We start from the raw sequence: 15685 nt of genomic DNA on the forward strand, positions 1-15685 counted from the left end.
GTGAGAGTTGTGATAAACAAAGGGAAGACAGCGCTCTAAATGCATACGGCGTGTGTAATAGAGTGAGTGAGAGTTGTGATAAACAAAGGGAAGACAGCGCTCTAAATGCATACGGCGTGTGTAATAGAGTGAGTGAGAGTTGTGATAAACAAAGGGAAGACAGCGCTCTAAATGCATACGGCGTGTGTAATAGAGTGAGTGAGAGTTGTGATAAACAAAGGGAAGACAGCGCTCTAAATGCATACGGCGTGTGTAATAGAGTGAGTGAGAGTTGTGATAAACAAAGGGAAGACAGCGCTCTAAATGCACACGGCGTGTGTAATAGAGTGAGTGAGAGTTGTGATAAACTAAGGGAAGACAGCGCTCTAAATGCATACGGCGCGTGTAATAGAGTGAGTGAGAGTTGTGATAAACAAAGGTAAGACAGCGCTCTAAATGCATACGGCGTGTGTAATAGAGTGAGTGAGAGTTATGATAAACAAAGGGGAGACAGCGCTCTAAATGCATACGACGTGTGTAATAGAGTGAGTGAGAGTTGTGATAAACAAAGGGAAAACAGCGCTCTAAATGCATACGGCGCGTGTAATAGAGTGAGTGAGAGTTGTGATAAACAAAGGGAAGACAGCGCTTTAAATGCATACGGCGTGTGTAATAGAGTGAGTGAGAGTTGTGATAAACAAAGGGAAGACAGCGCTCTAAATGCATACGGCGTGTGTAATAGAGTGAGTGAGAGTTGTGATAAACAAAGGGAAGACAGCGCTCTAAATGCATACGGCGTGTGTAATAGAGTGAGTGAGAGTTGTGATAAACAAAGGGAAGACAGCGCTCTAAATGCATACGCCGTGTGTAATAGAGTGAGTGAGAGTTGTGATAAACAAAGGGAAGACAGCGCTCTAAATGCATACGGCGTGTGTAATAGAGTGAGTGAGAGTTGTGATAAACAAAGGGAAGACAGCGCTCTAAATGCATACGGCGTGTGTAATAGAGTGAGTGAGAGTTGTGATAAACAAAGGGAAAACAGCACTTTAAATGCATACGGCGTGTGTAATAGAGTGAGTGAGAGTTGTGATAAACACAGGGAAGACAGCGCTCTAAATGCATACGGCGTGTGTAATAGAGTGAGTGAGAGTTGTGATAAACAAAGGGAAGACAGCGCTCTAAATGCATACGGCGTGTGTAATAGAGTGAGTGAGAGTTGTGATAAACAAAGGGAAAACAGCGCTCTAAATGCATACGGCGTGTGTAATAGAGTGAGAGAGAGTTGTGATAAACAAAGGGAAGACAGCGCTCTAAATGCATACGGCGTGTGTAATAGAGTGAGTGAGAGTTGTGATAAACAAAGGGAAAACAGCGCTCTAAATGCATACGGCGCGTGTAATAGAGTGAGTGAGAGTTGTGATAAACAAAGGGAAGACAGCGCTCTAAATGCATACGGCATGTGTAATAGAGTGAGTGAGAGTTGTGATAAACAAAGGGAAGACAGCGTTCTAATTGCATACGGCATGTGTAGTAGAGTGAGTGAGAGTTATGATAAACAAAGGGAAGACAGCACTTTAAATGCATACGGCGTGTGTAATAGAGTGAGTGAGAGTTGTGATAAACAAAGGGAAAACAGCGCTCTAAATGCATACGGCGTGTGTAATAGAGTGAGTGAGAGTTGTGATAAACAAAGGGAAGACAGCGCTCTAAATGCATACGGCGTGTGTAATAGAGTGAGTGAGAGTTGTGATAAACAAAGGGGAGACAGCGCACTAAATGCACACGGCGTGTGTAATAGAGTGAGTGAGAGTTGTGATAAACAAAGGGAAGACATCGCTCTAAATGCATACGGCATGTGTAGTAGAGTGAGTGAGAGTTGTGATAAACAAAGGGAAGACAGCACTTTAAATGCATACGGCGCGTGTAATAGAGTGAGTGAGAGTTATGATAAACAAAGGGAAAACAGCGCTTTAAATGCATACGACGTGTGTAATAGAGTGAGTGAGAGTTGTGATAAACAAAGGGAAAACAGCGCTCTAAATGCATACGGCGTGTGTAATAGAGTGAGTGAGAGTTGTGATAAACAAAGGGAAGACAGCGCTCTAAATGCATACGGCGTGTGTTATAGAGTGAGTGAGAGTTGTGATAAACAAAGGGAAGACAGCGCTCTAAATGCATACGACGTGTGTAATAGAGTGAGTGAGAGTTGTGATAAACAAAGGGAAGACAGCGCTCTAAATGCATACGACGTGTGTAATAGAGTGAGTGAGAGTTGTGATAAACAAAGGGAAGACAGCGCTTTAAATGCATACGGCGTGTGTAATAGAGTGAGTGAGAGTTGTGATAAACAAAGGGAAGACAGCGCTCTAAATGCATACGGCGTGTGTAATAGAGTGAGTGAGAGTTATGATAAACAAAGGGAAAACAGCGCTTTAAATGCATACGACGTGTGTAATAGAGTGAGTGAGAGTTGTGATAAACAAAGGGAAAACAGCGCTCTAAATGCATACGGCATGTGTAATAGAGTGAGTGAGAGTTGTGATAAACAAAGGGAAGACAGCGCTCTAAATGCATACGGCGTGTGTAATAGAGTGAGTGAGAGTTGTGATAAACAAAGTGAAGACAGCGCTCTAAATGCATACGCCGTGTGTAATAGAGTGAGTGAGAGTTGTGATAAACAAAGGGAAGACAGCGCTCTAAATGCATACGGCGTGTGTAATAGAGTGAGTGAGAGTTGTGATAAACAAAGGGAAGACAGCGCTCTAAATGCATACGGCGTGTGTAATAGAGTGAGTGAGAGTTGTGATAAACAAAGGGAAGACAGCGCTATAAATGCATACGGCGTGTGTAATAGGGTGAGTGATCATGAGAGTTGTGATAAACAAAGGGAAGACAGCGCTCTAAATGCTAGCTTACGGCGTGTGTAATAGAGTGAGTGAGAGTTGTGATAAACAAAGGGAAGACAGCGCTCTAAATGCATGTTTTGCATGATTATATACTCTTATTCTACTCTCTTAGACAATATGTGATAACCGGCAAGGTGCTGACTTTCGTTTGTGCATTGTTGATGGTGAATGCATGTTAATTTATTTTTAATATACTTCCTTATGTGATAACCAATGTGCTGTATTTTCTTAGTTTTGCTGATGTTATACGCTTGGTACATATATTTACTCATTTTCCTTAAATAACATGTGATAACATTACTTCATAGCTAAGCACATGATTTTACCTATGGCACAACACAAATCTCTAGCCTCCCTCTCTGAGATGCGTTTGAAGACAGACTGTTAAAAGAGAATAAATGTATGTACATAATTATGATAGAATATTGATGTATGAATTGAAGAAATGTATAAGAACACAAGAATGTATGAATGACAAAGAACAAATGTTTATTTTTGAATGTTTTATTACGGACACAAAAGCTCAGCAATGCAATTTCTCTTTTAGAGATTAATAAAGTTATTGTATTGTATTGTTTTGTAATAGAGTGAGTGAGTGAGAGTTGTGATAAACAAAGGGAAGACAGCGTTCTAAATGCTTACGGCGTGTATAATAGAGTAAGTGAGAGTTGTGATAAACAAAGGGAAGACAGCGCTCTAAATGCATACGGCGTGTGTAATAGAGTGAGTGAGAGTTGTGATAAACAAAGGGAAGACAACGCTCTAAGTGCATACGCCGTGTGTAATAGAGTGAGTGAGAGTTGTGATAAACAAAGGGAAGACAACGCTCTAAATGCATACGCCGTGTGTAATAGAGTGAGTGAGAATTGTGATAAACAAAGGGAAGACAGCGCTCTAAATGCATACGGCGTGTGTAATAGAGTGAGTGAGAGTTGTGATAAACAAAGGGAAGACAGCGTTCTAAATGCATACGGCTTGTGTAATAGAGTGAGTGAGAGTTGTGATAAACAAAGGGAAAACAGCGCTTTAAATGCATACGACGTGTGTAATAGAGTGAGTGAGAGTTGTGATAAACAAAGGGAAGACAGCGCTCTAAATGCATACGACGTGTGTAATAGAGTGAGTGAGAGTTGTGATAAACAAAGGGAAGACAGCGCTCTAAATGCATACGGCGTGTGTAATAGAGTGAGTGAGAGTTGTGATAAACAAAGGGAAGACAACGCTTTAAATGCATACGGCATGTGTAATAGAGTGAGTGAGAGTTGTGATAAACAAAGGGAAGACAACGCTCTAAATGCATACGGCATGTGTAATAGAGTGAGTGAGAGTTGTGATAAACAAAGGGAAGACAGCGCTCTAAATGCATACCGCGTGTGTAATAGAGTGAGTGAGAGTTGTGATAAACAAAGGGAAGACAACGCTCTAAATGCATACGGCGTGTGTAATAGAGTGAGTGAGAGTTGTGATCAACAAAGGGAAGACAACGCTCTAAATGCATACGCCGTGTGTAATAGAGTGAGTGAGAGTTGTGATAAACAAAGGGAAGACAACGCTCTAAATGCATACGGCGTGTGTAATAGAGTGACTGTGAGTGAGAGTTGTGACAAACAAAGGGAAGACAACGCTCTAAATGCATACGGCGTGTGTAATAGAGTGAATGAGAGTTGTGATAAACAAAGGGAAGACAGCGCTCTAAATGCATACGGCGTGTGTAATAGAGTGAGTGAGAGTTGTGATAAACAAAGGGAAGACAGCGCTCTAAATGCATACGGCGTGTGTAATAGAGTGAGTGAGAGTTGTGATAAACAAAGGGAAGACAGCGCTCTAAATGCATTCGGCGTGTGTAATAGAGTGAGTGAGAGTTGTGATAAACAAAGGGAAGACAGCGCTCTAAATGCATACGGCGTGTGTAATAGAGTGAGTGAGAGTTGTGATAAACAAAGGGAAGACAACGCTCTAAATGCAGACGGCATGTGTAATAGAGTGAGTGAGAGTTGTGATAAACAAAGGGAAGACAGCGCTCTAAATGCATACGGCGTGTGTAATAGAGTGAGTGAGAGTTGTGATAAACAAAGGGAAGACAACGCTCTAAATGCATACGGCGTGTGTAATCGAGTGAGTGAGAGTTGTGATAAACAAAGGGAAGACAACGCTCTAAATGCATACGGCGTGTGTAATAGAGTGAGTGAGAGTTGTGATAAACAAAGGGAAGACAGTGCTCTAAATGCATACGGCCTGTGTAATAGAGTGAGTGAGAGTTGTGATAAACAAAGGGAAGACAGCGCTCTAAATGCATTCGGCGTGTGTAATAGAGTGAGTGAGAGTTGTGATAAACAAAGGGAAGACAGCGCTCTAAATGCATACGGCGTGTGTAATAGAGTGAGTGAGAGTTGTGATAAACAAAGGGAAGACAGCGCTCTAAATGCATACGGCGTGTGTAATAGAGTGAGTGAGAGTTGTGATAAACAAAGGGAAGACAACGCTCTAAATGCATACGGCGTGTGTAATCGAGTGAGTGAGAGTTGTGATAAACAAAGGGAAGACAACGCTCTAAATGCATACGGCGTGTGTAATAGAGTGAGTGAGAGTTGTGATAAACAAAGGGAAGACAGTGCTCTAAATGCATACGGCCTGTGTAATAGAGTGAGTGAGAGTTGTGATAAACAAAGGGAAGACAACGCTCTAAATGCATACGGCGTGTGTAATAGAGTGAGTGAGAGTTGTGATAAACAAAGGGAAGACAGCGCTCTAAATGGATACGGCGCGTGTAATAGAGTGAGTGAGAGTTGTGATAAACAAAGGGAAGACAGCGCTCTAAATGCATACGGCGTGTGTAATAGAGTGAGTGAGAGTTGTGATAAACAAAGGGAAGACAGCGCTCTAAATGCATACGGCGTGTGTAATAGAGTGAGTGATTGAGAGTTGTGATAAACAAAGGGAAGACAGCGCTCTAAATGCATACGGCGTGTGTAATAGAGTGAGTGACAGTTGTGATAAACAAAGGGAAGACAGCGCTCTAAATGCATACGGCGTGTGTAATAGAGTGAGTGAGAGTTGTGATAAACAAAGGGAAGACAGCGCTCTAAATGCATACGGCGTGTGTAATAGAGTGAGTGAGAGTTGTGATAAACAAAGGGAAGACACCGCTCTAAATGCATACGGCGTGTGTAATAGAGTGAGTGAGAGTTGTGATAAACAAAGGGAAGACAACGCTCTAAATGCGAGTGAGTGAGAGTTATGCGGAACTAGTTACCTGGCACACGAGAGATTAACAATCATTCAAATAAACAAGCGAATTTCATCCTAAGAAATGGATGATCGCCGCAAGCTCATATGTCCCTCATTCTCCAAGGCACTGTAACTTACACTGAGGTACACAGTCACACACAAGAACCAGCTTCTATGCTGAGTATATGAAAGGACATATACGCTTGCGGTGATCACCCTTTTGTTTGGGAATGAAAGTCGCTTGTTCATTTCAATGCTTGTCATTCTTTCAGATGTCACGTAGCTGGTTACACATTCATCCACTGTAAAATATACACAAACGGTGAGAGAACTCGAACTCGAAATCATTATTACGTAAGGATTATAGCATTAGGTCCATATGGTCGTTTCTTACAGCTAGTCCTTGCAACAACACTAACATAAAACGAAGAGAGACAGAGAGAGAGAGACAGAGAGAGACAGAGAGAGACAGAGAGAGAGACAGAGAGAGAGAGACACAGAGAGAGAGACACAGAGAGAGAGAGAGAGAGAGAGAGACAGAGAGAGAGAGACAGAGAGAGAGAGACAGAGAGAGAGAGAGACAGAGAGACAGAGAGAGAGAGACAGAGAGAGAGAGAGACAGAGAGAGAGACAGAGAGAGAGACAGAGAGAGAGAGATGGATCGGGGGAGGGGGGAGGCGAAAGTAACAGAACAGAACAGTTTATAAACAACTTACTCTATTTGAACACTTCTCAACTACGCAGTTAACACACGGAAGACTTTTTGACAGGCAGTCACAGGTCCTGGTCTTGCTGCATTGTGAAGGGTGGGTGCACACACAGCAACGTTCCAGCTTGGAGGTCTGAAAACCGTGCCCAGTGAGGGATATAATGATCGAGTCAACCGGATGTTCTTTCATATCACTAGCTGATTATGTTGGATATTCGATCTGAGTATACAATGTTTTGTTTCGCAGTAGGTATCAAATGTACACACGGGTTTGTACTGACGATACTAGAAAGTTCTTGATTTGAGAAGGCCGAATTACTTTGCCTTAGCGAGCCTTTCGTAGGCAAGGCATAGTTTTGCCATGCCGATAGGTAGCGTGTGTAAGCACTCAGTAACGGACCCATTGTATAGGGTCAGCAAAGCGTGACAACGACAATCGCTCGCTGAGAAAGGGCTAAGCCAAAGCACTGAGCTGAGTTTGCTGGGCAATCCAAATGTACCGCTCTAAATTTACTTCTTCCCAAATGCAACACTACCTGGCACCACCCTGTATTACACTTTTGTGTTGCCTTTGAACAAAATACTGCGCCTAAGTCCATCCTATACAGGGCCTCAGAAAGACTTGATCACAATCTGTGTGGCAGCTAGGTAAGGCTGATCATTGTATTGGATTATTATCAGCTTATGTTTTCATCAGTGCATAAAACATTAATTGCCTTCATGTTGAAGAAATGGCACATCAGTCAAATATGACATAGTTTACAAAGAAAAGCATTTTTTTTCTCGTAATTTGACGTCACAAATGGCAAGTGCGCTCTCTTAGAAAAACGAGGTTGTGTGACTCGAAGTTTCATCTGTGATTAGCTGACGTTGACATCTAGTAATATTCAACGGTAATCCCGTGGTTCTAAACTAAAAAGAAACGATCTTGCAGCACATAATGATAAGGATACAGAACGTAATTGCCTGTCAATGAATTCTTGTCATCGTTCATAATCATTATTACTCGTCACTATCAGCTATCACAAGTAATGTAGGCTTTCGTCGATGCGGACGACAGCATTTTAGTGTTCACGGTCTCCTCTTTGATTTCATTTCACTTGTAAACAGACACAATGTAAGAAATAGAGAATACTACATGGCTTGTTGTGTGATACCAGTTTTACACGAATTATTTTTTTAAAATATTGAACTGCGAGCGAAAGCGAGCTTTTCAATATTGAAAAAGCAATTAAGGAGTGTAAATTTGGTACGACACAGCAAGCCATGTAGTATTCTGTTTATCCTACATACTGTACTTACGTGTATTTTACTAAAAATGTCCTGCAGTCGAGGCAGCTAAATTGAAGACGCTTGTTTTGGAACCTCGATCTCTTCTAAACCCTCGTGCAATCTATTACGTCAAAGCAAAGAAACGTCACTCTGAAAGTGTGGCGTGACGTGTCAGTTCTAACAATTCATAGAGGGTCATTAGTAAGCGCAATTTCTTTTTTTATATCGGTGACATTGGCATCATAAGCAGTGGAAAAACAGGTCCCTGCCAGACTTGCTTGACATGACCTCATTTACATGATATACACACGTGTGATTTGAACGATTATTATCTCACGAGTATCTCTCTCACGTATGTAGGATAAATATCCTTTTCTCCAGGACAATGATGAGGAATACAGATGGACTGAGATTTTTTTTTATGTAATGAGATTGGATAATTTGATTCGAACAGGTAAAACAATCTTTTATTTGATCTCATTCTTGGTTAATGGCATGGTTTCCCCCAAGCCATAAACCACTTTTTAACTTCTATGGAAAGCAAAAATGACGTGTTTGACCATATAAGGAACATTGATAGTAAAAGGGTGTACTAACACGAGATGGCTGCGTTTTTGGCTCACGTAAGTGTAGCCTATGCGATGGTAAACTTTGTCTGTCTGTGCGTGCGTGCGTATGTATGTGTGTATGTCTGTGGTAGAAACTTTAACATTTTTGGCTAAACACCGAAATACTCATTTCACGTGGTTAATTTTCAAGCACCATCTTCAAATTATTGAAGCAATGATCAACATTGTGTCGGCATGTGTGTAGTTAAAGCGTGTATCCAAAGAAAACGGGTGGTGGGGGTTTTTGAAGGGGTACAAGCAGTTGACTGGTTTGTGTCGTGTTTGGCATGTAGACGGCAGGTCAGGTGTCAAGATCAGGTCAGGGGTCGCGCGAAGGATTGTGGTCCAGTTCTCACCTCGCCGATTCGCCGGGGAAGACGATTTCATGTTGTTCGGTTTCTAAGCTCCAGAAAAGTAAATAAAGAAGATACCAAAGGGAGATTTCCTACAATTTGATCTGCACAGCGTGTTTCCAATGTCCACGCGAGGAAGAGCTGTCGAAAGCGCGGCAGTCAGTGTCGATCTTGCAGCCGTATCCCGGTAAGTTCAGAGACAGATCTAGTGTCTTCCACTCTGATAACGTGTCACCTACTGTTAATCCGTTTTGTTTTAATTTCTTTTTATTTCAGCAGACACGGATGTCAAACACAGTGCTAGGCAGTCACCTCTAGTGAAATGAGTTGATCTAAAGTGCCTGTAATGTTTGGATGTCTTTGCTCGTGGTTCGATTTATGTGAATTTCAAGACTTGCAGTAGAGTCTCAAGTTAAGTTTACTCTGCCCGAAAAAAACTGTCCACCATTTACTTGAACATGCAGATATAAGGAAACGGAATGAATCTGTTCTCAAAGTCAAAATGATCACGATTTTTTCCTCAGATTCAAAACATGCACTGTCATGGTTTTGTCTGTACAATTTAGTAAGTCTTAAGTACTTTGCAACAACTTCCTTGAACGTGAAAGACAGTTTTTGAATGCTAGATCTGTATCGCGTTTCATTCCAGACTCGATCCTCTCTTTGATTGTAGATCTACTGTTTGCTGTTTACGCACTATCATATCATGACATATGATTCGCTATGTAACGTTTGGTAAGCTTACCTTGCAACAGCTTTCTTGTCTTTGTTGGCATTTCTGGCTGTGTTGACCGTCAGAATTATTTTAAGAACCAGGGGCCAGTTTCATATACGCGCTCTTAGGCGTTCCTAGGAATAGGGCCTTAAGAGCTCTTAGCTGAGAGTGGGACGAAAGTTAGGAACGACGCGTTTCATGATCCATCTTTGGGATCGCTCTTTGCAAAGAGCGAGCAAAGCGCTATTTTTAGTGGCTAAACGGAGTTTCCCGATTAGTTACGTCACATCAGGTTCAAGGTCACAACATCCGGTTGAAAGCAGACGAAAAGCTGATGATAACATCGATCCAAACAAAGTAAGGACACATTTACACATACAGAAATAATAACCCTCCTTTCCAATGTTAACAAAAGCAACGCGATCGTGGAGGCTTGTTTTTCTAGCCCCGTTACAAAACGAATAAAACATGAGACTTGGTACCTGTACATACGTATGTATGTAGATCTAGATCTGAATGACGTCCTTGACATCGTCCATAATGAATTTTCTAGGCCTCAAATTTGTTAATAACTTCTACATCTGTGGACCGAATCACTTGATATATGGGATACTTAAACTTCAGTCTATGCATGACCCTTCTACAAATTGACAAATTTTTAGATCAAATGGTCTGACTTTTGTGCATTTTCAAAAAAGGTTGCCAAATTCGGGGATCGACTCAACAGCACGAGGTTTGAAATTGAGCAGTCGCCGAACTAACCCGATTTCAGCACTCAAGATTGTTAGCTTTGGGATAATTTGAATGACTTAGTATACCTGAATCAACATCAGACAGTCAGTTATTTGAATATAGCAATTAAAAGCCGGATCAGGGCATTTCAAATGGATGAAAGCGTTCCTGTCATAAATGAATTTTGCGTGGTATTGCGAAAGTGTAACTGTACAACGAAGGGTTTATTTTTTCAGTCATTTGAGTTTAGCAAATATGTTCATAGTTGTGCATACACTTCAGTTCATCCGCGACCATTCTACACAGTTTCGAGTCTCCAGGTATAATGATCGGACATTTACCTTTTCTACAAAATGTGTTTCAAATTACCCCTCCGAAATTGTGAGTGGCACGAAAGCTTTGCTGTTTAGGGAGCTGTAACTGCTTTCTTTAGGTCACCGATGATCTAAGGGGGTGAAGGGGGTGTTTGTGTATTCTCAGATATTCAGATAATCCAAACAGTAAAAGTCTGGAGGGTTTAAATCAGGTAAGTATTGCTACCGCTAAATGTCAAACCTTGTTCTGTTGAGACGATCGTCGAATTTGGAAACTTTGTTTCGAAATTGCACAAACGTCAGACCATTTGTTCTACAACATTGCCAATCAAGGGAAGGGTCATGCATAGGCTGAAGTTTATGTCCCCTAAATATATAGTGATCCGGTCAAGAGATGTAGAAGTAATTAGCAGTTGTGAGGGTTGCAGTTTTCTTGGGTCACTCTGTACGTGTCTTGTGCCATTTTGACAACATTGTGTGTGTGTTTGATTGATCTGCACCTTGCATCGATCTGCGTAAGGCTTTGCTGACAGAGTGGGAGTTTTTTTTGTGTGTGTGTGTTGTCAGGTCAAAGTTGTTAAATTTATCTCGCGTACTTGTCATGCAATTGTGACGTAAATAAAAATATGTATTTCATTCAGACATCACAGACTGGGTGTCAAAATATGTGTGGGTGTTTTAGTTTTTACATAGATCTATAGATATGAATTATTTTCTGTACTTATGAAGACATTGACTCTGCAATAATCAGTCGTGATAGGTCATACTGAAGAGAGAGAGAGAGAGAGAGAGAGAGAGAGAGAGAGAGAGAGAGAGAGAGAGAGAGAGAGAGAGAGAGAGAGAGAGAGAGAGAGAGAGAGAGAGAGAGAGAGAGAGAGAGAGAGCGAGCATTGGTCTGCATATCCTACGGATGGTCATTTCAGTAAGAAAGCATTATTTGCGTTATATGTATATCTTGACACAGACACACAAGCACACACACAGACTTTTATCTCCAAGCAGTTATTAAATGCCAACAAGAAGCATGGAACCCAACAAAACATCATTCAAATCTTTCTGATCATTCACATCTAACTTTATTTCAATGCGATGCATCGATTTTCACCACAACTTAACACGAGAAATAGCAGGGTTTTATTGTTTGACCTTTTTCTGGTTACTTTTTACATACCTTCCTAACACTGTAAAGCATCAATCATAAACACCAACACGAATGCGTTTATATTTGTACATTGGATAATTATTAATTGCAGACTATGAGGCTTTTGTTGATTACATTCAGTCACTGCCACCTGTGATCATCCAAAAATCAATCAATCAAAACTGCCTTTAGACATGTACCCAAAAGTAAAAAAATTTTCTTTCCAGATAGCCATAAACGCCATAAATACCGGATTATGAATCCCATAATGTAAATGGGGTGGTTGACAAGATAGTTTGCATAACAAGGATTTTTTTTATATATACAGCTGTATCAGATACACAGAGGATGGCCAGGTGAAACCTTAAAATAGAGTACGAACATATTCTTTATTTGAAAGAGAATTTTAAAAGGCCCCCCTCCTCCTCCCCTCCCAGTGTTTGTCCAAGTGTAAGACTTGTCTTATCCCACCAATCCATGCAAAAGACAGTCCACATCTGTGATGATGAGAACAATTCTTTGACATGGAAAGATTGTGCCTTTAAAATATAAGTACCATGTCAAAATCCAGATCACAGGTTTGTTGCCAATGTTTACTTGCCCAATTTCACAAGGCACATTGAGTCAGACTGTGTGAAGTTCATGCAATACAGTATCAGATAGTAGACATGTACATTAATATTCAAAGCATAAGGTATGTATTTTGTTTTTACCTGATTAAAAGTTCAACCTGACAAAGCATTTTCGAATATGTTTTATAGTTTTTGTTTGTTACTGAAGAATGTTTAAAAAATAATTTAGTATTATTGAAAAAAACCAATATTCTTGGGCTTGTTGATCCAAATTCATGGGGTGACTGTGAGTTAAAATGTTTTTTATTTACTTGTTGTTTCTTTTTATATTGGTTTGGGAAACAGCTACCAGCTTGTTTATGGCTATGTGAGACAAAGTTACATACACAATTTTCTGATCAATCTTTTATTATATGAAGTCTTATATCGCGCGCGTATCTCCAGACTTAGACTCAAGGATCTATTTATGCTGTGTGAGATGGAATTTTTTACACAGTACATCACGCATTCACATCGACCAGCAGATCGCAGCCATGTCGGCGCATATCCTACTTTTCACGGCCTATTATTCCAAGTCACACGGGTATTTTGGTGGACATTTTTTATCTATGCCTATACAATTTTGCCAGGAAAGACCCTTTTGTCAATCATGGGATCTTTAACGTGCACACCCCAATGTAGTGTACACGAAGGGACCTCGGTTTTTCGTCTCATCCGAAAGACTAGCACTTGAACCCACCACCTAGGTTAGGAAAGGGGGGAGAAAATTGCTAACGCCCTGACCCAGGGTCGAACTCACAACCTCTCGCTTCCGAGCGCAAGTGCGTTACCACTCGGCCACCCAGTCCTTTATTTGTTCATGCAAGGCAGGTATTACTATTGCCATTGGATATACACTCTGCCAAAAAAATATGTTGCACCCATTTTCGTACCCCCACTAGACCATTCATTCCCGTGTCAATTCATTCAAACTTTCTTTGTCATTAAAGGCCATCCACTTGGCTATCTGGCACACTTTTGGAATCACAGATTCATTTTACATGGGTTACATGATCGCCTCTTAATTAAGGGTACCCCCCAAAATCGACCCTATAAAAACGTTAGGCACTAATTATACATCAAAGGAAATTCAGAATAGGCACAATTTGGCAACTTTAACATACGAGGATAAAGCCAAATCAATTATTTTACCTTTAAATGCCATTGAACGTTTAAATGAATAAACACGGAAATGAATGTTTTAGTTAGAGTACGAAAATGGGTGCAATAAGGCATTAAGTTTGCCTTCAAAGTGTGTATGATTCAGAAATACTAGTCACTGTGTGTTGAACTGGGACACCTAAGAACAAGGTTGGGGTTAAAATCAAAATTCAGAAAATTGTCACAGTACTATCCCCTCTCTTTTTTAGGTCACAGAATTAATTATTCAATTTACATAGACAAACTTAAAAACTCAATATCTTCAACAACAACAGCCCGAAAATCAATGTGGCTTTAAATTTAATCGCAATTGAGTACACTGAAGAGCACAAGTCAACGGAAATTACGAGAAACGGTGATCAAAATGGTGCATATTCCAAGGAAGTTGAGGGCAGGAACTACCATAAAATACACTGGTTTTTCTCTTCAAGTCATTTGACCATAACTTTTGAAAAATTATCTTTTAACACAAACGAAGTAATTTGAACTACTCAGTCGGGCTGATGTGGGTTGCGGACGACCCATATGGAATTCCGTAAGGAATTTTACGCTGTGTATTCTAATTGGGATGGTGTAGGTCATGTACGACCCATACTATGCAAAGAGACGGCAAAACTCCTAATTGGATGGCGTGGGTAGTGTACGACCCATACTTTTTATTTTACTTTTAATCCTTCTTTGGAAAGTATGGATTGTACACGACCCACATCATCAGGACTGTGCAGTCCAAAGCGTGATTCTTTTAAAGAACTAGGCAGATGCGTTTGAGTCGCGCAGTGGGGCACTGCGGTTATGAAATTAAAGGCCCCTCCTGTTTTTGGAACCGCAGGAGCTTTCTAGTTTGCTGTTAGGTAGATTTTTGGTTCCTCTTTCCTGTCATGCTCTCTTTTTCTTCATGAATTCTTTTCTTTTTTCTGCCTTCTTGCTCATTCACCTGTATTTTTTCCAAAAATCTCTTCTCTTGCCGCTTGTCTCGCGATTCATGTATAGTTTAATCTGTTAGTGTTCTGATGTAAGTCCAGCAGTAGATAGGTTAAGCCTATTTTAACATACTGGAAACTGGTAATCTTCCAGTAGGTATTAATTTAGTTTTACTAAAGCCTGCTGGGACACAAGTAATGGGTTAGTGCATTTGTAAACAGGAATCGCTTGACAAGTGGCCCCCTTCATCCCCCCCTTCCTCGTCCTGATATGGCTCTGCGTAGTCGGCTGGACGTTAAGCAACAAATAAACAAAAGATGCGTTTGAGGGCAGAATGTTTTGATGAGGCAGTCTATTGTAAAACAAATTATATGACTGAAAAGGGGCATGTATTGATTGCCCTTATTCAAAAAGCTGTTTGAGTTCACATGAGGAAGTGTGTATACATACAGTGATTCCTACAACACAGGCACCCCCAAAAATCAAATTCGAAAAATCAAGGTTCCTGCGTTAAAATCGACAACAAATCAGACTCAGAGCAATCAAATGTGCATCTGAAACAGTCAATTTTGTTACTATGCCATGCTGAGCGGTGTATGTGTTAATTCTCTCAGTAGGTATATGTGGTAAACCGGCACGGTTGGCCTAGTGGTAAGGCGTCCGCCCCGTGATCGGGAGGTCGTGGGTTCGAACCCCGGCCGGGTCATACCTAAGACTTTAAAATTGGCAATCTAGTGGCTCCGCCTGGCGTCTGGCATTATGGGGTTAGTGTTAGGACTGGTTGGTCCGGTGTCAGATTAATGTGACTGGGTGAGACATGAAGCCTGTGCTGCGACTTCTGTCTTGTGTGTGGCGCACGTTATATATATGTCAAATCAGCACAGCCCTGATATGGCCTTCGTGGTCGGCTGGGCGTTAAGCAAACAAAACAAAACAAAAAAAATATGTGGTAATCCTCTCAGTAGGCATAAAAGGCAGTTTTTGAAGCCGTTTTAGCGGGTAATGAAACAAAACAATACATTTGAATTTCTGCAA

This window comes from Littorina saxatilis, linkage group LG16 (assembly GCF_037325665.1).
Source record: "Littorina saxatilis isolate snail1 linkage group LG16, US_GU_Lsax_2.0, whole genome shotgun sequence".
NCBI classification, from domain to species: Eukaryota; Metazoa; Mollusca; class Gastropoda; order Littorinimorpha; family Littorinidae; genus Littorina; species Littorina saxatilis.